The sequence below is a fragment of the Nelumbo lutea genome, chromosome 8, assembly GCF_056320005.1.
Source record: "Nelumbo lutea isolate HS-2025 chromosome 8, American lotus-T2T, whole genome shotgun sequence".
Classification (NCBI taxonomy): domain Eukaryota; kingdom Viridiplantae; phylum Streptophyta; class Magnoliopsida; order Proteales; family Nelumbonaceae; genus Nelumbo; species Nelumbo lutea.
Genome location: NC_142691.1, coordinates 39724519 through 39750156, shown reverse-complemented (window position 1 = coordinate 39750156; position 25638 = coordinate 39724519).

The window sequence follows — 25638 nt, the reverse complement described above, 5'->3', positions numbered from 1 at the left end:
CTAAGGGTCCGGTGTAACTTTCCAATTTTGCCCATCAATCTCTATGGTCCAAGGCAATACTGGAAATCTGGTCCAGTTCATAGATTCAATTAATCCTACACTATATGTGCCTAGGGTCTCACCCTAGTAGCTGAGACAGGCCACCCCAACTGACTTGGTGGCACCACACCAAAGTGTCAGCCTTGTCAGGATAGGTCTCCCCAAACAGACCCATTGGCTGTGAACATTTTAAACTAACACAAGCCTCATTAAGTGTCCAGTTTAAGGGTATTACACAGAAACATACCAAGGGAACATGAATCAAATATGCACTTTTATTCATTTACAATAAACACATAAAGTACATCATCTTGATTGAAGCTAAGGGCATACAAAATTGTCTAACAGCTCCCACTTGCTTTCCATGTGTTTCTTAAACACTTTCAGTGAAAATGGCTTTGTCAATGGGTCTGCTACATTTTCCTCTCGATGTGCTTCGACTTCGAGTCAGCTCGTGGCTCCTTAGCCTAAGCAATCGCTCCATTGTTGTCACACAACAATGGGATGGGTGATGTGTTGGATGGAACTACTCCCAACTCGTGAACGAACTTCTTGATCCACACGGCTTCTTTGGCAGCCTCTCTTGCAGCAATGTACTCAGCCTCGGTCGTGGAGTCTACAGTGGACCCCTGTTTGCTGCTTTTCCAGCAAACAACACACGATCCTATCATGAAAACATATCCAAATGTAGACTTTCTATCATCTAGATCTGACTTGAAATTAGGATCTGTATACCCTTGAATCTGTAGTGAGCTACCATCGAATACTAGACAAAACTCTTTTGTCCTTTGAAGGTACTTAAGTATTGTTTTCACAGTATGTTGGATAGTTTTTGTATGCCCTTAGCTTCACTCAAAATGATGTACTTTATGAGTTTATTGTAAATGAATAAAAGTGCATATTTGATTCATGTTCCCTTGGTATGTTTCTGTGTAATACCCTCAAACTAGACACTTAATGAGACTCGTGTTAGTTTAGAATGTTCACAGCCAGTGGGTCAGTCTGGGGAGATCTATCCTGACAAGGCTGAAACTGTGGTGCCACCAAGTCGATTGGGGTGGCTTGTCTCAGATGCCGGGGTGAGACCCTAGGCACATACAGTGTAGGATTAATTGAATCTTTGAAATGGACCAGATTTCCAGTATTGCCCTGGACCTTGGAGATTGATGGGCAAAACAGGAAAGTTACATCGGACCCTAGATTTGATTATGATACTACACTAGGTGTTCGATTAGGCTGTCTTTGATATACCAATTAGTGAGATCCTTAGCGGGGGTCAAAACCTTGGTATGTTGGGACAGTCTGAGAATTCATCTAAGTGGGTGATCATAGTGCCAGGATCAGCCCCTTTGTCGGACAAAGGTAATGATCGGGGATGCACTCTCATTGATGGAAACCAAGACTATTGGTAGCCGATTTCAATCCTTGAGATTTTTTTTGCAAAATATATTTTATATGAGATATAAAAGTATATATATTATGGTTTCAAAATGATTTGCAAAATGTTTTAATTCCCGGGATCCATATAAGTAGAGAGTGCAACACTGTTCCTTGCAGCCGAGGGAGAGGTCCTCTCTTGTCGGGTAGTGTATGATCATTATGGGCTGAGAGGTTAAGTGTAAGACCATTGAGGATAATACCTGATGGGCTAATCTTACATCTGCCCACAGTCCCTGGGTGTCATAAGGTGGCTTGGCCTAGGGACCACTTAGGGTAAGTGTTGGGCCCATAGTGCCCATCTGATGGGTTTCAAGGGGTGCACTATCCATAACAGTGTATTCGGCCAGCCTTATAACTAAGGCTGGGCTGAACCCATGTGGCTGATGTGTAGATCAATGTTTGGGTCCCACGCGATACAAGGAAGCCCAATTGGGCAGCAGTTTAGAAGGCTTAATGAATACATAATTTTAAATGGGCCTTAAACCCATTTCGAACTGGGCTAATTTGATTAGTCACTTAAGGGGCGAATTCTGAGATGGATCAGGTGATAGGATTGGACCCAGACCCTATCCACTCAAAGAGTCCAAGATCTAAATGAAATTTAGATCTGGAAACCTCCTAATTAGATTAGGAGATGGCTGATCTAATCTGCAGATAAGATAAGGGTTATCCCTTATCACTTAAAGGGACTTCTAATCCAAATATGATTTGGGTTAGCAATTCCTAATGGGATTAGGAGCTGATCCCTTTAAGTCTATAAAAGGAAGAGGGGGTGGTATCCTTTTTACTTGCAATGCAATCTAGAGATCCTTGTCATCAGAGTTGAGATTACTAGAAGGGAGAATTCTGCACCCTGCAAATACTCTCTTGCTGCCTCTTTCCTATAGCCGCCGTCTACAGCAGTTCGATCTCCAATTCTTGGGAGAAATCAAGATTTGATCTTGATACCAATCTTTTGAAAAAAAGATTGGTGGGAGTTGTATTCACAAGCCACCTAGTTGATTCTTGCAGAGGGTCAAGTTCTTTTGGAAGAACACTATTGATTCTGCTCAACCTTGCACTACGCCATCTTCAGTGGGAGCAGATTTTGGATCGTTCCTTGGGCGTGAACACTTCCATTGGGAGATACTACTTCTCTGTATCTAGTATTATCCCTCCCTACTCCTTTTGGTTCAGATCTGGTTCAGTTTATGGTTCAAGAATGATCATTGAAAATATGATTTTTTAAATGGGGAATTCGATTCCCAATTGAAGGGAGAGAAATTTTTTTTGAAATTCGCCCCCTTCTTCCGCAATCTTTGGGTGTCCATGTAATGGATTTGCCATCCCTTCAGTGGTATCAGAGCCATGGTTCAAATCTTGATCCATTCTATTTCTGATCTGAACCTGCGCAAATAGGGAGAAGGCGTTCTACCCAATTTGCGCAGATATGGGTTTTGAGAAAATTGTTTCAAAATTTGATGGACAAATATTCTAAAATTAATTTTATATAAATCTGATTATTGTTTAGAATAGTTCAATACGATTTTCTTGATTTATGGGTTGTTCGTACAAGAGGAGATCGAATTCTTGATTTGCGTAGAGATAACTGCAAGATTTGCAGTTTCTTGATTTATTTATTACATCTAGTCTGTAAATAATTTTTTTTTTTTAATTTTTATACTCAATGTATAGGCATTCAATCTGATGTAATTATTAATAGAAATAGGATTTCTATTTAATTTTATTTTGGATCAAAGATGGCGGCACAGAAAGGGAGATTTCGTAGAGAAGGAGATTTCGTAGATGGGACATTCGCTATCTGCACTTTGCAGTTTGTGAAACGGCAATCTGTGATCTAACCTCTGTTTTATAGGATGGAGTGTGCGAACAGCCCTGTTTAACTGATTCTTGATTTTCTTTTATCAGTTATTTAATTTCAGATTATTTTTTTGAATTAAAGATTTAATTAAAGATCAAACCCTAAACCCATTTGAACCAAGATTGGTTCAAACTGTTTGGACCAAATCTAGGGTTTAATCATGGCTGAAAGTCAACCCTAATTTTCCCAATAATGGGCCAAAGGATTGATATTTAATTAAATGGTTAATTCGGCCCAACCTATAAAGGCCCAGTTTTAAATAGTTAATATTGCTAAAAAAGCCCACTTCAAAGGATAAAGTTACATGGGCCGAACTGGGTAACCCTAATTCACCCCATATACCTAGATAATATTAATGGTAAATATTATGGATTTTTAATGGGCTTCCAATGGGCCTTATAGATAATTAATTGATTAGATCAATTTATCCCTGCATGAGATGTTTGGATGTGTGATGTGCTGCGTGCATGGGCCATAAGTGCTTGGCCCATGCTCATTCGACAGTGGCTCTTGGGCACACCATGGCTGAATGCACATCATTACCATGATGTACCTTTTGGTCATTGGATGACCTCCCTCAGTGGTGGACCCCACACCTCATCAAGAGGTTACGTGCGGAACCCTAGCCGATTTAAGGCCCACCAAAATCTGACTTTATGAAAGTCAGTGGGAGCCACTTTGGTTTGACCTAAATCAAACTAGGGCGTAATTAACTGTTCCCTCTAGCTAATATGACTACACGTGATAGAGAGATTCATATGATGAACTCTCTAAAGGCCTTCCATCATTAGCATGATGGGTGAGTGATGAACCTACAATTTATCTATATTTTATGAGGTTTTTGCATGAAATTTTATGATGGTTTAATTAAATTTTGCCCTATTTTAGCTTGATTGCAAGAAAGATTTCAGGGGGAGCCAAATCAACAAAAAAAAGGCAAAAGCAAGAAAAGAAAACCCAAAATTTATCAAGTTCAGCCCGGCCCAGCCATGAGAACAAGAGAATTTCATTCGGCCCAAGAAGAGCAAGTGAAACTCTTTGGAAAATCCAAGGGAAGAAGCCTAGCAAGAAGGAAATTTCGGCCCAGCCCATTTTTATCCCAAATAACAGCCTAGAGTGTAGCCCACATGAGCTCAAAAGCAAGCTAAGTTGTAGCCCAAATAGCAGCCCAAAGGGAGCTAGGGGCGGCAACTTCTAGGAGTTTCTTGAAGAGAAGGAGGGAGCACTCTAGAAGGTTCATGAAAGGTGTAATACACCCCATTCTAGAGGCTTCAAGAAGGGGCAAGAGCCCCCTTGAAAAACTATATAAGGAGGCCTCTAGGAGGGGAGAAAGTTGTTCAATTGCTTCAGAGGAAGGCTCTCCCACTCTTAGAGGTTCGGCCACCTTGAGAGAAGAGAAGAGAAGAAGGCTAGGCGCAAGGAAGAAGAAGAAAAAGGGCTGAAGGAAGTTCAAGACAAGCAAGATAGAAGAGAAGGTGAGTTCGAATTGAGGGTTTGTGATTCATAGATCTTTTGTAATAAATCATTTGTAGTTTCATTCTCTTTTGATTTGAATTCAGTTTCTTTGTTATATTTTCTTTCTTCTTTCTCCTTTTCCATTCTTCCTTGATGTATTTCAGCTTGTAAAATTTCAGTTCAGCAATCTAATTCTTTTTGATTCATTCAAATGGTCATGAATTATACTTGAAGTTTCTTGAATAAGGGTGTTATTGTAGAGTAATTCGGCCAACTAACCTTCAAAACTCAGATCTGAATTCTCAGATCTGAGATTGCAAGATCTGAATTGCTTGAAAGAGAATTCAGATCTGCAATTTTTAGATTGGCCGAATTAATCTACAGCTTGGAATTCCTAGAGTGCTTGAGAGAGACTCTAGGAAATCAGATCTACTATTCAAGAACTGAATTGAGTGCAAGGTTAGAGATAACTTGCACAATTCAGTTGGTGATCAATTCAGATTTGAATTGATGCCTTAGAAGTGTTTGAAGAAATGCATGCATGGGGATTAGATTCTTGCTAGAGATAGAAGAACCGTCACTCATGCATAGGATGAACATGCGCTTGAGAGAGGCTGTTCATGACCTTGGGGTTTCACCAAACCAAGGCTCAATCATGATTTATTCGAATGATCCAAATTGATAGATTGCTGAATTCTGAGATTGACATTTACTGCTTACTCTTCTAACCTGATTTGAAGGCAATTGGACCAATGATTTAGATAGATTTTAATTTAGGATTTCTTAGCTTTCATTAGAGTTTTGATTTATTTGTTGATCAGATAAGAAGTGCTCAATTTAGTATTGGTAATTGTTTCCTAAATCCTCGTGGGAACGATACTTCACTCACTACTTTATTACTTGAACGGCTAGTGCACTTGCTAGTGTCACAATGAGCCACACATCAGTGAACACTCACTAGACTGAAAGGTTTACCTGAAAATGGCTCTGAACCTTGTCTGACAGAGGCCAAAGGGAAAACTCATATGATGAGTGGATATGATCCTTCATAGAAAGGTGGTGGGGTTTTGCAGCTGAAATAGTTGGCTCCATGCACCCTATTTTGATTTCCCACATTTCCAGATACAGCCCGTAGTCTCCATCACTGAGAAAGGAGGGAAATCTCAGAGATTAATAAATGGAAATGGATCGTAGATTAAAAGCCATATCTATGAAATGAACATGAATCAAATTAGGTTGTGGACTGATGTTTGCTCTTTTATCAGAAAATGGCAAATGGATCATTTGCAAAGCTTCTTGACAACAACAAGCTTAAGGGCCCAAACTATGCCGACTAGTACAGGGACCTTATGCTGGTCCTAGCTTCTAAAAAGCTGGACAAAGTGGCAAAGAATCCTGCCTTGGAGCATTTGGGTGATAGGGGTTCTGAGGCCCGAAGGAGAGACTATCAGGAATGGGAGGAGAAAAACTCCCTTGCCCGGTGTTACATCATTGCCTCCTTTGACAACCCAATACAGAGGCAATTTGATCAGATCAAACTTGCCAATGACATATTGGACAGTCTCAAGACGATGTTTGAAAAGCGGAATTGTTCTAATCGACAAAAGGTCTTGAAACAGTTTATGACCACACAAATGTCCAAGGGCCAACAAGTTCACAACCATTGTCTTCGGATGATGGGATACATCAATGAACTGGAGGCTCTTGGATCTGGACTGGACCTAGCAACCCAGATAGATGCTATCCTTATTTCTTTGCCTCCTTCCTTTAATCCCTTCATCATGAACTATAACATGAACAAGTTGAATGTCAGCTTGCAAGAGCTCAGCAATATGTTGCAAAGAGCCAAAGAATTGATTAGAAAGGATGAGCCTATAGCTATGCATTTTAAAGCTAGAAAGATGGCCAAGAGAAAGAGGAAGGCAAAGAAGCCATAGAAGAAAGCCACAAAGTGTAAAAAGCAGAAGAAAGACAAAGCATCGGATGCTTGTCACTTCTGCAAAAAGATCGAACACTGGAAAAGGAACTATCCTGCCTACCTGGAATCCAAGAAAGGTAATTTCGAAACTTGTGTTATAGAAACCAATTTATTGGTAGCTTCTGCGTCCTGGTATATTGACTCCAGGGCTTCAACTCATGTGTGTAACTCACTGCAGGGGTTCAAGGTAAGCAAAAGGCTGAGTGAAGTAGAAGTTACACTCTAGTTGGGGACTACTACAACTGTTGCAGCTGCAGCAATAGGAACCATGGAGTTAATTTTTAGAGAAGGAATAATTGTACTAAAAGATTGTCATTATGTACAAAATTTAAGGAGAAATTTGATTTCCGTTTCAAAACTGTGTGTAGATGGTTATTCTGTCTTCATTAGTTATACACTTACTATTAAAAGAAATAATAGATTCATCGCATACGGAGAACTGGTGAACAGTCTCTATGTTCTACATCCTTCTCTAGAAACTAACATAATCGAAACTATGTCGGCTGAAATCCCCAAGAAGAGAGCCCGTGACACAGTTAATCCCACATGTCTGTGGCATTACTGACTTGGCCACATCAGTGTTGACCGAATCACAAGGTTGGTAAAGGATGGTCTTTTGGATTTTCTAAACTGTAGAAGATCTTCCCACCTGTGAGCCTTGCCTACAAGGCAAGATGATGAAACAGCCATTTAACGGTAAGCCTGAAAGATGTACAGACACACTTGACATAATACATACGGATGTATGTGGTCCCCTGAGTGTTAGGACACGAAATCAACACGTGTATTTCATCACCTTCACAGATGATTTCTCACGATATGGTTACGTGTACCTAATGAGACACAAGTCTGAATCCTTTGAAAAGTTCAAAGAGTTTAGACAAGAGGTTGAGAAACAGTTGGGGAGAGAAATTAAAGCCCTTCGATCTGATCGAGGTGTTAGACAGTTTTGTATGCCCTTAGCTTCAATCAAATTGATGTACTTTATGAGTTTAATATAAATGAATAATAGTGCATATTTGATTCATGTTCCCTTGGTATGTTTCTGTGTAATACCCTTAAACTGGACACTTAATGAGACTCGTGTTAGTTTAGAATGTTCACAGCCAGTGGGTCGGTCTAGGGAGACCTATCCTGACAAGGCTGACACTGTGGTGCCACCAAGTCGGTTGGGGTGGCTTATCTCAGCTATCGGGGTGAGACCCAAGGCACATACAGTGTGGGATTAATTGAATCTTTGAACTGGACCAGATTTCCAGTATTGCCCTGGACCTTGGAGATTGATGGGAAAAACTGGAAAGTTACACCCGATCCCTAGACTCGATTATGATACTGCACTAGGTGTCGGATTGGGCTGTCTTTGATATACCAATCAGTGAGATCCTTAGCGGGGGTCAAAACCTGGGTATGTTGGGACAGTCTGAGAATTCATCTGAGTAGTTGATCATAGTGACAGGATCAGCCCCTTTGTTGGACAAAGGTAATGATCGGGGATGCACTCTCACTGATGGAAACCAAAACTGCCGGCAGCCGATTTCAATCGTTGAGATTTGTTTTGCAAAATATATTTTATATGAGATATAAAAGTATATATATTATGGTTTCTTAAATGTTTGCAAAAGGGTTTTAATTCCCGGGATCCATATAAGTGGAGAGTGCAACACTGTTCCTTGCAGCCGAGGGAGAGGTCCTCTTTTGTTGGGTAGTGTATGATCATTATGGGCTGAGAGGGTGAGTGTAAGGCCATTGAGGATAATACCTGATGGGCTAATCTTGCATCTGCCCACAGTCCCTGGGTGTTACAAGGTGGCTTGGCCCAGGGACCACTTAGGGTAAGTGTTGGGCCCATAGAGCCCATCTGATAGATTTTCAGGGGGTGCACTGTCCATAACAGTGTATTCGGCCAGGCCTTGTAACAAAGGCTAGGCTGAACCAATGTGGCTGATGTGTAAATCAATGTTTGGGTCCCACACCAAACAAAGAAGCCCAACTAGGCAGTAGTTTGGAAGGTTTAATGAATACATAACCCTAAATGGGCCTTAGGCCCATTTCCAACTAGGCTAATTTGATTAGTCTTTAAGGGGCGAATTATGAGATAAGATCAGCTGATAGGATTGGGCCCACACCCTATCCACTCAGAGAGTCCATGATCTAAATGAGATTTAGATTTGGAAACTTCCTAATTAGATTAGGAGCTGGCTGATCTAATCTACAGATAAGATAAGGATTATCCCTTTACGTCTATAAAAGGAAGAGGGGGCAGTAGCCTTTAGACACACAATCACTAGCAACAGTCTTGTCTTCAGAGCTGAGATCACAGAGGAGAGAATTCTGCACCCTGCAAATTCTCTCTAGCTGCCTCCTTCCTGCAGCTGCCGCCTATAGCAGTTCGATCTCCATTGCTTGGGAAAAATCAAGATCAGATCATGATTCCAATCTTTTGGAGAAAAGATTGGTAGGAGTTGTATTCACTAGCCACCCAGGTGATTCTTGGGAAGAATCAAGTTCTTAGAAGGACACTGCTGATTTTGCTCCACCTTGCACTACGCCATCTTCAGTGGGAGCAGATTCTAGTTTCTACCTTGGGCGTGAACACCTCTGTTAAGAGATATTAATTCTCTATATCAGGTATTATCTCTCTCTCCTCCTTTTGGTTCAGATCTGGTTCAGTTTATGGTTCAAGAATGATCCTTGAAAATATGATTTTCTAAATAGGGAATTCGATTCCCAGTTGAAGGGAAAGAAAAATTTTTGAAATTTACCCCCCCTTTATTCCGCAATCTTGGGCGTCCATATAATGGTTTCCTATTCCTTCAGTGGTATCAGAGCCATGGTTCAAATCTTGAACCATTCTATTTCAGATTTGAACCTGCGTAATTAGGGAGAAGGCGTTCTACCCAATTTGCGCAGATATGGATTTTAGGAAATTTGTTCCCAAAAGAAATGGGCAAATAATCTGAAATTAATTTTAACAAATCTAATTATTATTTAGAATAGTTCTTTATAATTTTTTGGATTTATGGGCTGTTCATACAAGAGGAGATCGAAATCTTGATTTGCAATTTTTGAATCGAATTTATTACATTTGGTCTGTAAATAATTTTTTGTTTTTATTTTTAGACTCAATGTATAGGCATTCGATCTGATGTAATAATTAACAGAAATAGGATTTCTATTTATTTTTAATTTTGGATTGAAGATGGCGGCGCAGAGAAGGAGATTTCGCAGATGGGAGATTCGCTATCTGTGATTTGCAGTTTCAGAAACTACAATCTGTGATCTAACCTCTGTTTTGTAGGATGGAGTGTGCGAACAGCCCTGATTAACTATTTTTGTTTTTCTTTTATCAGTTATTTAATTTCATATTATTTTCTTGAATTAAGGATTTAATTAAAAATCAAACCCAAGACCCATTCGAACCAAGATTGGTTCAAACTGTTTGGACCAATTCTAGGGTTTAATCAAGGCAGAAAGTCAGCCCTAATTTTCCCAGTAATGGGCCTAAGGATTGATATTTAATTAAATGGTTAATTCGGCCTGAAGGGTTGAGAGATCCATCACATGGACGCCCAAAGATTGCGGAATAAGGGGCGAATTTCAAAAATTTTTCTCCCCCTTCAACTGGGAATCACATTCCCTATTTAGAAAATCATATTTTCAAGGATAAATCTTGAACCTTAAACTGAACCAGATCTGAACCAAAAGGAATGGGAGAGAATGATACCTGATACGAAGAAGCAATATCTCCCAACGAAGGTGTTCACGCCCAAGGAAGGATCCAAAGACTGCTCCCACTGAAGATGGCGCAGTGCAGGATGGAACAGAATCAGCAGTGTTCTTCCCCAAGAACTCTATCCTTCGCAAGAAACAGCTGGATGGAACGTGAGCACAGCTTCCTTTTCAATCCTTTCTCAAAGAATTGATGTCAAGATCCAATCTTGACTTCTCCCACAGTTGGAGATCGAACTGGCAAACAGGGCGGCAAGAGCAGGGAGGCGGCAAGAGAGTATTCGCAGGGTGCAAAATTCTCTCTTCTTAATTTCAGCACTAAAGAGGATCTGATGTGTTTCTTGGTCTCTCTCTCTAGGCTGCCGCCCCCTCCTTCGTTTTGTTAACTTGAAAAGATCAGCTCCTAATCCCATTAGGAGGTGCTTATCCAAAGCATATTTGGATCAGCCTTCTCTTCTAATGATAAGGATAAACCCTTATCTTATCTGCAAATTAGATTAGCTTTATCCTAATCTTATTACGAGGTTTCTAGATCTGAATCACATTCAGATCTGGACTCTCTGAGTGGATAGGATTAAGACCCTATCCTTACTGCTAATCCATCTCAGAATTCGCCCCTTTAATTAACTAAATTAATAGCCCAGTTCGAAATGGGCTTTAGGCCCATTGAGCTTATGTGCTCACTTAACCTTCCTAACTGCTGCCCAGTTGGGCTTCCTTGTATGGCGTGGGACCCAAGCATTGATCTACACATCAGCCACATGGGTTCGGCCCAGCCTTTGTTACAAGGCCTGGTCGAATACACTGTTAAAGACAGTGCACCCCCTGAAACCCATCAAATGGGATCTATGGGCCCAACACTTATCCTAAGTGGTCCCTGGGCCAAGCCACCTTGTAACACCCAGGGACTGTCGGCAGATGCAAGATTAGTCCATCAGGTATTATCCTCAATGGTCTTACACTTAACCTCTCAGCCCATAATGATCATACACTGCCCGACAAGAGAGGACCTCTCCCTCGGCTGCAAGGAACAGTGTTGCACTCTCCACTTATATGGATCCCGGGAATTTAAACCCTTTTGCAAACATTTTAGAAACCATAATATATATACTTTTATATCTCATATAAAATATATTTTGCAAAACAAATTTCAACGGTTGAAATCGGCTGCCGGCAGTCTTTGTTTCCAACAGTGAGAGTGCATCCCCGATCATTACCTTTGTTCCGACAAAGGAGCTGATCCTGTCACTATGATCACCCACTCAGATGAATTGTCGGATTGTCCCAACATACCCAGGTTTTGACCCCCGCTAAGGATCTCACTGATTGGTACATCAAAGACAGCCCGATCCGACACCTAGTGTAGTATCATAGTCGAGTCTCGGGGTCGAGGGTAACTTTCCAGTTTTGCCCATCAATCTCCAAGGTCCAGGGCAACACTGGAAATCTGGTCTAGTTCAAAGATTCAATTAATCTCACACTGTATGTGCCTAGGGTCTCACCCCGGTAGTTGAGACAAGCCACCCCAACCGACTTGGTGGCACCACAGTGTCAGCTTTGTCAGGATAGGTCTCCCCAGACCGACCCACTGGCTGTGAACAATCAAAACTAACACGAGTCTCAATAAGTGTCTTGTTTAAGGGTAATATACAGAAACATACCAAGGGAACATGAATCAAATATGTACTTTTATTCATTTACAATAAACTCATAAAGTACATCAATTTTGATTGAAGCTAAGGGCATACAAAACTCTCTAACAGCTTCCACTTGCACTTAAGTCCAATCAGGTACTAGCTGGTGTCTCATGCTTTCCACGTGTTTCATAAACACTTTCTGTGTCAGTGCCTTAGTCAATGGGTCTACCACATTCTCCGCTGATGCTACCTCTTACTATCATCCTCCCGTAGGTCCAGTGTTGTCATACAACAATGGAATGGATGATGTGCTGAATTCCAAATTCATGAATGAACACCTTCATTCATAAGGCAACATCACTTACGGCAATGCGTTCGGCTTGGGTTGTGGACTATTAATTTGCAACTTAGGACCCTTGTTTGCTGACACTCAGGAAACAACACACGATCCTATCGTGAAAACATATCCAGATGTAGACTTTCTATCATCTGTGTCTGACTGGAAATCGGCATTTGTATACCCTTAGATCTTTAGTGAGCTACCGTCGAATACTAGACAAAACTCTTTTGTCCTTCGAAGGTACTTAAGTATGTTTTTCACAGCAGTCCAATGCTCCTACCTTGGGTTGGCCTGAAATCTGCTTAGTACACTCACTGCCTGAGCTATGTCAGGACGAGTGCACAGCATGGCATACATGATGCTCCCTATGGCAGAAGCATAGGGAACATCTTTCATGCCATCAATCTCCTCAGAAGTCTTGGGAGACATGATGCTCCCTATGGCATACATGATGCTCCCTATTTAAGGGTGTAGTTGAGGGTGTTCTTGTAAAAGTTAATGATTTGGTTTTCCTTGCTCATTTCTACATGCTTGATATGGATAATGGTGATCAAACCACTCCTATTATTGTTTAGCTCCTTGTGGAATTCGACCTAGTACCACTTTTACTACAAACATTTTATTGTGGGACTAGCACTAATTTTGAGGGCTTCGACAACCTGTCAAAATTTTGGCGCCGTTGCTAGGGAACAACTTTAATTTCTTATCTATTTCCTTCTATTTGTATTAATCTTCATGTTTTATGACTCATGCTTCTCAATGAGGTGAACTCGAGTACAACCCCGAAATTGAGAAGACTACCTGTCATTTAAGGAAGGAGGTGAAACAAAAGAAGTATCGTTCCCCTAAAAGGGTGAATTCAGATTTCGACTTACCAACTTGTGATCAACCCATCTTCGAAGAGGAAGAAAGGATGGCTGATAGAGAGAGAACATTAAGGGAGTCGGCTGCACTGATTATGAACCAACAGCCCCTGCGCATAACATATCCCACTCTTGAGGTAGCCTTTGAGCTAAAATCTGGTTTAATACAATTACTAACTATTTTTCATGGCTTTCTAGCTGAGGACCCTCATAAACATCTAATAGAATTCCATGTCGTCTGTTTTAGCATGAAGCTGAAAGAATGGTAGGATCCATCTAATGGACGCCAAGAAAGATGTAGAATGGGGGGGGGGGCGAATTTCAAAAAAAAATTCCTACCTTCTTCCAACTGGGAATCATATTCCCTAAATTTAGAATACATTATTCAAGGATCCTACTTGAACCATAAACAAACCAGATCTGAACCAAAAGGAAACATGAAGGATTATACCTGATCTGGAGAAATAATATCTCCCAAAGTTGGTGTTCACACCCAAAGAAGTAACCAAGATCCGCTCCTACTGAATATGACACAGTTGTGGATGGAACGGAACTAGCAGGGTGCGTCCTACACACTGGATTCTTCACAAGAACCCTCTGGAAACCATGAACACCGAATCCTAGTGTCTTTCTTGCAAGACTATTGTCAAGAACTGCTTTCTTGACTTCCTGTTGCTGCAAAGATACAATCTTCCAATAGGTAGTGGCGGCGGCTGAAGGAGGAGAAGTCCAGGGACAAAGAGGGCAGAATTGTCTCTTCTCTCTGGAGTCTGTGAGAGATCAAATCTCAGATTGCAGGATGTGTTTCTTGCTTACTCAAACCCCCTAGTTCAAAATCTGATATTTCTGCTAGGGTTTTCTCCTCTTTCTTCTTGATTAAGAAACCTCCCAATATTTTGGGAGTTATCCCAATCCAAATCAGTATTTGGATAGAGGTTAATCTTAATCCTATCTGCAGATCAAGTTAGTTAACTCCTGATCTTATCAGGAGGTTACCAGATTCAAATCTAATTTGAATTTGGTCTCATAGAGTGGATAAGGTCAAAGACCCAATCCTTTTACTAACACTAATCTCAGATTCGCCCTATGAATTGGTGATCATATCAGCCCAGTTCGAAATGGGCTTTTGGCCCATTAAGTGTTCAGTGTTTAACTAGTTTCCAACCTACTGCCCAGTTGAGCTTCTTTGTATGGCGTGGGACCCAAGCATTGATCTACACACCAGCCACATGGTTTCGGCCCAGCCTTTATTACAAGTCCCAGCCGAATTCACTGAAAGATCAGTGACCCCCTTGAGCCCATCACATGGACCCTATGGGCCCAACACTTAAATTAAGTGGTCCCTGGGCCAAGCCACCTTATAAAAACCCAGGGACTATGGGCAGGTGCAAGATTAGCCCATCAGGTATTATCCTAAATGGTCTTACACTTAACCTCTCAGCCCTTAATGATCAAGCACTGCCCGACAAGAGAAGACCTCTCTCTCGGCTGCAAGGAACAGTGCTGCACTCTCTACTCACATGGATCCCGGGAATTAAAACCTTTTGCAAATCTTTTGAAACTGTACATATACATATATATATATATATATATATATATATATATATATATATATATATATATATATATATATATATATATATATGTATATCTTATTATGCAAAACAAAATTCCAACGATTGAAATCAACTGCCGGCAGTTTGGTTTCCATCAGAGAGAGTGCATTACTGATCATTACCATTGTCCGACAAAGGGGCTGATCCTGTCACTATGACCACTCACTCATATGAATTCTCAGACTGCCCCAACATGTCCAGGTTTTGACCCCCACTAAGGATCTCACTGATTGACACATCAAAGACAGCCCGATCCGACCCCTAGTGATGTGTCATAATCGAGTCTAGGGGTCAGGTGTAACTTTCCAGTTTTGCCCATCTGTCTCCAAGGTCTAGGGCAATACTGGAAATCTGGTCTGGTTCAAGGGTTCAAGCAATCTCATACTGCATGTGCCTTGGGTCTTACCCTGATGGCCGAAACAAGCCATCCCATCACTTAGTGGCACACCAGTATCAGCCTTGGCAGGATAAATCTCCCCAGACTTATCCAATGGCTATGAACATTTAAAACTAACACAAGTTTCTATAAATGTCCAATTTTGGGGTCTTACACAGAATTATACCAAACAACATGAATCAAACATGCACTTTAATTTATTTCCACTAAATAACAAAAGCACATCAAATCCAATTGAAACTAAGGGCATACAAGACTGTCTAACAGCTCCCACTTGCACTTAGGTCCAATCTAGTACAAGCCGGAGTCCCATACTTTCCACGTGTTTCTCAAACACCATCTATGTCAGTGGCTTAGTCAATGGGTCTGCCACATTATCCGCTGATGCTACCTTCTGAATTAGGACGTCCCCTCTACCAACGATCTCCCGTAGTACATGGTACTTCCTCTCGATGTGCTTTGACTTCGAGTGGGCCCGAGGCTCTTTAGCCTGGGCGATTGCTCCATTGTTGTCACACAACAACGGGATGGGTGATGTGCTGGACAGAATCACTCCCAATTCGTGTATGAATTTCTTCATCCACACGGCTTCCTTGGCAGCTTCATTTGTAGCAATGAACTCGGCCTTGGTTGTGGAGTCTGCAGTGGACCCCTGTTTGCTGCTTTTCCAACAAACAACACACGATCCTATCGTGAAAACATACCCAGATGTAGACTTTCTATCATCTGGATCCGACTGGAAATCGGCATCGGTATACCCCAGAACTTGTAGTGAACTACCATCGAATACCAGACAAAACTCTTTTGTCCTTCGAAGGTATTTAAGTATGTTCTTTACAGCAGTCCAATGCTCCTGCCTTGGGTTAGCCTAGAATCTGCTTACCACACTCACCGCCTGAGCTATGTCTGGGTGAGTGCACAACATGGCATACATGATGCTCCCTACGGCTGAGGCATAGGGAACGTCTCTCATGCCCTCAATCTCCTCAGAAGTCTTGGGAGACATCTTCTTGGAGAGAGTCACTCCATGTCTGAAAGGAATATTTCCTTTCTTGGAGTTTTCCATGCTATACCTTTTGACAATTTTATCAATATAAGCAGCCTGGGATAATCCAATTATCTGCTTTGATCTATCTCTATAGAGTCGAAGACCTAGTATGTATGAAGCTTCTCCAAGATCTTTCATGGAGAACTGCTGTGACATCCATACCTTGGCCGAAGTCAACAATCCTACATCATTCCCAATGAGTAGGATATCGTCCACGTACAATACTAAAAAAGTAATCTTATCCCCACTGGACTTCCTGTAAACACAGGGCTCATCCGGATTCTGCTCAAAGTCAAACGCTTTGACGGCAGAATCAAAACGGATGTTCCAACTCCTAGAAGCCTGCTTAAGTCCATATATGGATCTGTTGAGTTTACAAACTATGTGTTCCTGACCAGCAGCAATAAAGCCTTGCGGTTGCTGCATGTAGATATCTTCACTAATATCTCCATACAGGAACGCGGTTTTGACATCCATTTGCCAAATCTCATAGTTATGGTATGCTGCAACAGCTAGCAGGATCCTAATGAATTTAAGCATGGCCACGGGTGAAAAGGTTTCCTCATAATTGATGCCTTCTTTCTGAGTATACCCTTTCGCCACCAAGCGAGCTTTGTAAGTCTCAATCCTGCCATCGGGGCCCTTCTTCCTCTTGTAGATCCATTTGCAACCTATTGCTTTTACCCCGGGGGGCGGATCCACTAGAGTCCAGACTCCATTGGTCTCCATTGAGTCCATCTCAGCTCTCATGGCCTCCACACACTTCTGGGAATCTATGTCTAACATAGCTTCCGCGTAAGTCACAGGATCCTCTTCACTAGTCAAGGCTTCCACCAGGTAGGTATCCTGGTCATAACCATATCGGACTGGTGGTCTGGATACCTGGGCGGACCTTCTAAGTTGGTCACTACCTCGAACTTGTGGGACATCTCCCACTGCTCCTGAGCTCTGCTCATCAATCTATTTCCTGACGGTGAGTGTCCATGATGTATTCAAATTCTAAGAATTGGGCATTTCGACTGCAGAACACTTTCTGCTCACTTGGGTCATAGAATAGATAACCCACTGAATCCTTTGGGTTGCCTATAAATAGGCAACTACTGGTTTTGGATTCCAACTTGTCCGCACTTGTTCTTCTAACGTGTGTAGGACAACCCCAAATCTTCAAGTGTCTTACACTTGGCTTCCTTCCGGTCAATAGTTCATATGGAGTTTTCGGAACTGATTTGGTTGGAACTCGATTCAGCAGGTAGATAGCAATCTCTAATGCATATCCCCAAAAGGATGTGGGTAATTCTGAGCGTACAAGAAGTGACCGGACCATGTCCAACAAGGTCCTATTCCTCCTCTCTGAAACACCGTTGAGTTGTGGTGTAGCAGGAGGAGCTAGTTGTGACACTATCCCATTGTTCTTTAAGTAGTCCCTGAATTCGTCAGAGAGATACTCGCCACCTTGATCCGATCGAAGGGCCTTAACTTCTCTCCCAAACTATTTCTTTACTTCCTGTTTGAACACTCTAAACTTTTCAAAGGATTCAGATTTGTGTCTCATTAGGTACACGTAACCATATCGTGAAAAATCATATGTAAAGGTGATGAAGTACATGTATTGATTCTGTGTCCTAACACTCAGGGGACCACATACATCAGTATATATTAGGTCAAGTGTGCCTCCACATCTTTCAGGCTTACCGTCAAATGGCCGCTTAGTCATCTTACCTTGAAGGCAAGGCTCACAAGTGGGAAGATTTTCTACGGTTAGAAAATCCAAAGGACCATCCTTTACCAGTCTTGTGATTCGTTCAATACCGATATGGCCAAGTTTGTAATGCCAGAGGCACATGGGATTAATTGTATCACGATTCCTTTTCTTGGGATTTTTTACCGACATAGTTTCGGTTAAGTTATTTTCTAGAGAAGGATGTAGAACATAGAGACCATTCTCCAGTTCCCCGTATGCAATGAATTTGTTATTCCGTTTAACAGTAATCATATTACTAAAATAAACAGTATATCCATCAGCACACAGTTTAGAAACAGAAATTAAATTTCTTCTCAGGTTCTGTACATAAAGACAATCTTTAAGTACAATGACACCTTCTCTAAAAACTAATTCTACGGTTTCTATCACCATAGCTGCAACACTTGTAGTCGTTCCCAAGAATAGTGTCACCTTGCCATCACTCAATCTTCTGCTAACATTGAACCCCTGCAGTGAGTTACACGCATGAGTTAAAGCCCGGAGTCAACACACCAGGACACAGAAGTAACTAACTTATTAGTTTCTATGACACAAGTTTCGATGTTACCTTTCTTAGATTCCAGGTAGGCAAGACAGTTCCTCTTCCAGTGGCCGGTCTGTTTGCAGAAGTGACAGACATCCGTTGCCTTGTTCTTCTTCTGCTTCTTGGGTTTGGCAGCTTTCTTTTGGGGCTTCTTTTCCTTTCACTTTTTCTTGCCCGATATGTTAGTTTCAGCAAGCATAACCACAGGCTCATCCTTCTTTAAAAGATCCTCGTCCCTCTGCAACATATTGCTGAGTTCCTGGGCGCTGACATTCAGCTTATTCATATTGTAGTTCATAGTGAACGCATTGAAGGAAGAGGGCAAAGAATTCAGGATGGCATCCACTTGCGTGCCAAGATCTAGCCCGGATCCAAGAGCTTCAAGTTCATTAATGTATCCAATCATCCGAAGACAATGGTCATGAACTTTCTGCCCCTTGGACATCTGCGCGGTCATGAACAATTTCAGGACCTTCTGTCGAGTAGAACGGTTCTGCTCTTCATACATTGTTCTTAGACTGTCCAATATGTCCTTGGTTAGTTTGATCTGATCGAACTGCCTCTGTATTGAGTTGTCAAATGAGGCAATGACAAAGCAGCGGGCTAGGGAGTTCTTATCCTCCCAATCCTGGTAGTCCCTCTTACGGGCCTCAGAAGCCCTATCACCCGGACGTTCCGGGGTAGGATTTTTCACCACCTTATCTAACTTTTCAGAAGTTAGGACCAGCATAAGATTTCTGTACCAGTCGGCATAGTTTGGGCCCTTAAGTTTGTTATCATCTAGAAGCTTTGCAAATTGACCGTTTGCCATTTTATGATAAAACAGCAAAAATGTTAGTCCACAACCTTAGTTTGATTCATGTTACCTACATAGATATGGATTTTAATCTATGCTCCATTCCCATTTATTCATTTCTAAGATTTTCCCTCCCTTCTCAGTGACAGAGACGATGGAATGTCTCTGGAAATGTGGGAAATCACATAGGGTGCGTGAAGCCAACTGTTTCAGCTACATAACCCCACCACATTTCTGTTACAGATCATATCCACTCATCAGTTGAGTTTCCCTTTGGCCTCAGTCAGACAAGGTTCAGAGCCGTTTCCAGGTAAACCTTTCTGTCCAATGAGTGCACACCCATCATATTCAGGTTACGCCAAGGTACCATGAGAGAGTTCCCATTTTCTGGTGAAGCCCCTCCCACATCGGTCTATGACGCCCCTATCATCTAATGAAACACTCTAACAGATCCAACAGCAAATGGATAGCCCAATTTTATGGTGCGTGTTACTGATGGACCCATCATTGTGCTAATGACGGAAGGCCTTTAGAGAGTCCATCAAATGGATCACTCTATCACACGCAATAATATTTGTTTGGAGGGAACAAAATTACGCCTTAGTCAAATTAGGTAAACCAAGTGGCTCGCACTGGCTTTCATAAAGCCAGATTTCTGGTGGGCCTCAATCGGCTAGGGGTTCTCGTACGCATCCCTTTTCAGGGTTGTGGGGCCCACCAAGTAGAGAGGGGTCATCCAATGACCTTAAGGCACACCATGGCAATGATGTGCATTCAGCCATGGTGTGCGTAAGAGCCACTAACGAGTTAACATGGGCCAAGTGCTTATGGCCCATGGTCGCAGCACATCATACATCCAAACATCACATGTAAAGGAATAATTGATCCAATCAATTAACTGCTGTAAAGCCAATCGAATGGCCCATTTAAAACTTAAAGCATTAACAATTAATGTTTACTAGGTGTATGGGCTGAATTGTAGTTAGCAGTTCGGCCCATACAGCTTTTCTCACAACAATGGGCTTTTGCAGTTTTGACCCTTTAAAACTGGGCTTTACAGGTGGGCCAAATTAATCCCTGTAATTGAACATCAGATTTGGAATAATCAATGTGAGAAATATGGACTAAAAAACAGCCCCCTTTGAATCTCAGATTCGGTCCAAACAATTTTGGTTCAATCTAGTCTGAAAAGGTCCAAAACTGATTTTCAATTCAAGAATTAATTCAAGAGAGAACTGAAATTAATAATTTTTTATTTTAGACAATCACAAATAAAAAATATGGACTGTTCGTACCACCTGCAAAACAGAGGTTAATCACAAAAGTTACAGTTTCATAAACTGTAAATCGCAATATGCGATTTCTCCATCTGCAAATCTCTAGCGCCGCCATCATCTTCCTTCTTCTTTAATCAAGAAAATAAATAAAAAACAGAAATCCTATTTCTATTAATTAATTACATTCTTGATCAAATCCTATACATTCAGTCTAGAAAAATAAAAAAAAAATTATTTACAGACCGAATAATAATAAAAGGAAGAAAAAAGGGTACGCAGACTATCTGTGCCAAATCTGCACTGCGATCACTAGGTTCGAACAGTCCATTAAATCAAAATAAATAAAGAACAATTCTAAATAAATTTTTGGATTTAAAAAAATTAATTTCAGATCAAACGCCCTTAACAAGAAACCATTTCTTGAAAAAAAAAAAAAAGGAAAGCAATCTGCGCAGATCTTTGCAGAACATTTTCTGTTCATCTGCACAGGGTCAGATCTGATTTTCTTTTGGTTCAAGATTCGAACCTGTGGCTCTGATACCACTGAAAGAATGGTAGGATCCATCTAATGGATGCCAAGAAAGATGCAGAATGGGAGGGCGAATTTCAAAAAAAATTTCCTACCTTCTTCCAATTGGGAATCATATTCCCTAAATTTAGAATACATTATTCAAGGATTCTACTTGAACCATAAACAAACCAAATCTGAACCAAAAGGAAATAGAAAGGATTATACGTGATCTGGAGAAATAATATCTCCCAAAGTTGATGTTCATGCCCAAAGAAGTAACCAAGATCCGCTCCTGCTGAAGATGACACAGCTGTGGATGGAACAGAAACAGTAGGGTGCGTTCTACACACTGGATTCTTCACAAGAACCCTCTGGAAACCTTGAACACCGAATCCTAGTGTCTTTCTTGCAAGACTATTGTCAAGAACTGCTTTCTTGACTTCCTGTTGCTGCAAAGATCCAATCTTCCATTAGGTTGTGGCGGCGACTGAAGGAGGAGAAGTCTAGGGACAAAGGGGGCAGAATTGTCTCTTCTCTCTGGAGTCTGTGAGAGATCAAATCTCAGATTGCAGGATGTGTTTCTTGCGTACTCAAAACCCCTAGTTCGAAATCTGATATTTCCGCTAGGGTTTTCTCCTCTTTCTTCTTGATTAAGAAACCTCCCAATATTTTGGGAGTTATCCCAATCCAAATCAATATTTGGATAGAGGTTAATCTTAATCCTATCTGCAGATCAAGTTAGTTAACTCCTGATCTTATCAGGAGGTTACCAGATTCAAATCTAAATTGAATTTGGTCTCTTAGAGTGGATAAGGTCAAAGATCCAATCCTTTTACTAATACTAATCTCAGATTCGCCCTATGAACTGGTGATCATATCAGCCCAGTTCGAAATGGGCTTTTGGCCCATTAAGTGTTCAGTGTTTAACTAGTTCCCAACCTGCTGCCCAGTTGGGCTTCTTTGTATGGCGTGGGACCCAAGCATTGATCTACACACCAGCCACATGGGTTCGGCCCAGCCTTTATTACAAGGCCCAGCCGAATTTACTAAAAGACTCAGTGACCCCATTGAGCCCATCACATTGACCCTATGGGCCTAACACTTACATTTAGTGGTCCCTGGGCCAAGCCATCTTATAAAAACCCAGGGACTGTGGGCAGGTGCAAGATTAGCCCATCAGGTATTATCATAAATGGCCTTACACTTAACCTCTCAGCCCTTAATGATCAAGCACTGCCCGACAAGAGAAGACCTCTCTCTCGGCTGCAAGGAACAGTGCCGCACTCTCCACTCACATGGATCCCGGGAATTAAAACCTTTTGCAAATCTTTTGAAACCGTACATATATATATATATATATATATATATATATATATATATATATATCTTATTTTGCAAAACAAAATTCCAACGATTGAAATCAACTGCCAGCAGTTTGGTTTCCATCAGAGAGAGTGCATTACCGATCATTACCAATGTTCGACAAAGGGGCTGATCCTGTCACTATGACCACTCACTCCGATGAATTCTCAAACTGCCCCAACATGTCCAGGTTTTGACCCCCACTAAGGATCTCACCGATTGACACATCAAAGATAGCCCGATCTGACACCTAGTGATGTGTCACAATTGAGTCTAGGGGTCAAGTGTAACTTTCCAGTTTTGCCCATCTGTCTCCAAGGTCTAGGGCAATACTGGAAATCTGGTCTGGTTCAAGGGTTCAAGCAATCCCATACTGCATGTGCCTTGGGTCTTACCTTGATGGCCGAAACAAGCCATCCCAACACTGGTGGCACACCAGTTTTAGCCTTGGCAGGATAAATCTCCCCAGACTTATCCAATGGCTGTGAACATTTAAAACTAACACAAGTTTCTATAAGTGTCCATTTTTAGGGTCTTACACAGAATTATACCAAACAACATGAATCAAACATGCACTTTAATTTATTTCCACTAAATAACAAAAGTACATCAAATCCGATTGAAGCTAAGGGCATACAAGACTGTCTAATAGAAGCCATAGGGTATAACCGAGGACCAGGTAAAACTTATAGCTTTTCCATTTACTTTATGAGATGAAGAAAAGGATTGGTTATATATTCTTCCTCCCGGTTCAATACGTACATGGGATGAGATGAACACGATATTTTTAGATAAATATTTTCCTACATCCCGGGCTACAAACATTAGGAAAGAAATATTAGGAGTTCAGCAATTTGGTGGTGAGACACTATACGAATATTGGGAAAGGTTTGTTGCGAGCTGTCCACACCACCAAATACTTGAACAACTTTTAATCCAATACTTCTATGAAGGGCTCCAACACATGGATAGAAGTATGCTAGATGCAGCCAGTGTTGGACAGTTTTGTATGCCCTTAGTTTCAATCAGAATGATGTACATTATGAGTTTATTGTAAATGAATAAAAGTACCTATTTGATTAATGTTCCCTTGGTATGTTTCTGTGAAATACCCTTCAAGTATACACCTAATGAGACTCATGTTAGTTTAGAATATTCACAGCCAGTGGGTCGGTCTAGGGAGACCTATCCTAATAAGGCTGACACTGTTGTGCCACCAAGTCAGTTGGGGTGGCCTGTCTCAATTACCAGGGTAAGACCCTAGGCACATACGGTGTAAGAGTAATTGAATCTTTGAACTGAACCAAATTTCCAGTATCGCTCTGGACCTAGGAGATTAATGGGCAAAACTGGAAAGTTACACCCAAACCCTAGACTTGATTATGATATTGCACTAGGTGTCAGATTGGGCTGTCTTTGATGTACCAATCAGTGAAATCCTTAGTGGGGGTAAAACTCGGGTATGTTGGGACAGTCTGAGAATTCATCTGAGTGGGTGATCATAGTGATAGGATCAGCCCTTTTGTTGGGCCAAGGTAATGATCGGGGATGCACTCTCAGTAATGGAAACCAAGACTACCGACAGCCGATTTCAATCATTGAGATTTGTTTTGCAAAATATATTTTATATGATATATAAAAGTATATATATTATGGTTTTTAAAATGTTTGCAAAATGTTTCAATTTCCAGGATCCATATAAGCAGAGAGTGCAACTTTGTTCCTCGCATCCGAGGGAGAGGTCCTCTCTTGTCGGGCAGTGTTTGATCATTAAGGGTTGAGAGGTTAAGTGTAAGACTATTAAGGGTAATAACTAATGGGCTAATCTTGCATCTGCCCATAGTCCCTGGGTGTTACAAGGTGGTTTGGCCTAAGGACCACTTAGGGTAAGTGTTGGGCTCATAGAGCCCATTTGATGGGTTTCAGGGGGTGCACTGCCCATAGCAGTGTATTCAGCCAAGCCTTTAACAAAGGTTAGGCCGAACCCATGTGGCTAATGTGTAGATCAATGTTTGGGTCCCACGCCATACAAAGAAGCCCAACTGGGCAACAGTTGGGAAGGCTAAGTGCGACATAAGCTTAATGGGCCTAAAGCCCATTTCGAACTGGACTAATTTAATAAGTTAAATGTGGGCGAATTCTGAGATGGATCAACAGATAGGATAGGGTCTTAACCCCATCCACTCAGAGATTCCAGATTTGAATATGATTTAGATCTAGAAACCTCCTAATGAGATTAGGAGAAGGCTGATCTAATTTGCAGATAAGATAAGGGTTTATCCTTATCACCTAAAGGGATGTCTGATCCAAATATGAATTGGATCAGCAACTCCTAATTGGATTAGGAGCTGATCCTTTAGGGTTACAAAAGAAGGAAGGGGCGGCAGCCTTTAGAAGATACATACTCACATCCTCTTCAAAGCTGAAATCACAGAAGGAAGAATTAAGCAACCCTGCAAAATTCTTTCTTGCCACCTCCTTGTTCTTGCCCCCAATTTGCCAGTTCGATCTCTAGTTGTGGGAGAAGTCAAGATTCAATCTTGACATCAGTTCGTTGTGAAAGGATGTTTGACAGTTTTGTATGCCCTTAGTTTCAATCAAAATTGATGTACTTTATGAGTTTATTGTAAATGAATAAAAGTGCATATTTGATTCATGTTCCCTTGGTATGTTTCTGTGTAATACCCTTAAACTGGACACTTATTGAGACTTGTATTAGTTCAGAATGTTCACAGCCAGTGAGTCGGTCTGGGGAGACCTATCCTGACAAGGTTGACACTGTGGTGCCACCAAGTCGGTTGGGGTGGCTTGTCTCAGCTACCAGGGTGAGACCCTAGGCACATACAGTGTGAGATTAATTGAATCTTTGAACTGGACCAGATTTCCAGTATTGCCCTGGACCTTGGAGATTGATGGGCAAAATAGGAAAGTTACACCCGACCCCTAGACTCGATTATGATACAGCACTTGGTGTCGGATCGGGTTGTCTTTGATGTACCAGTCA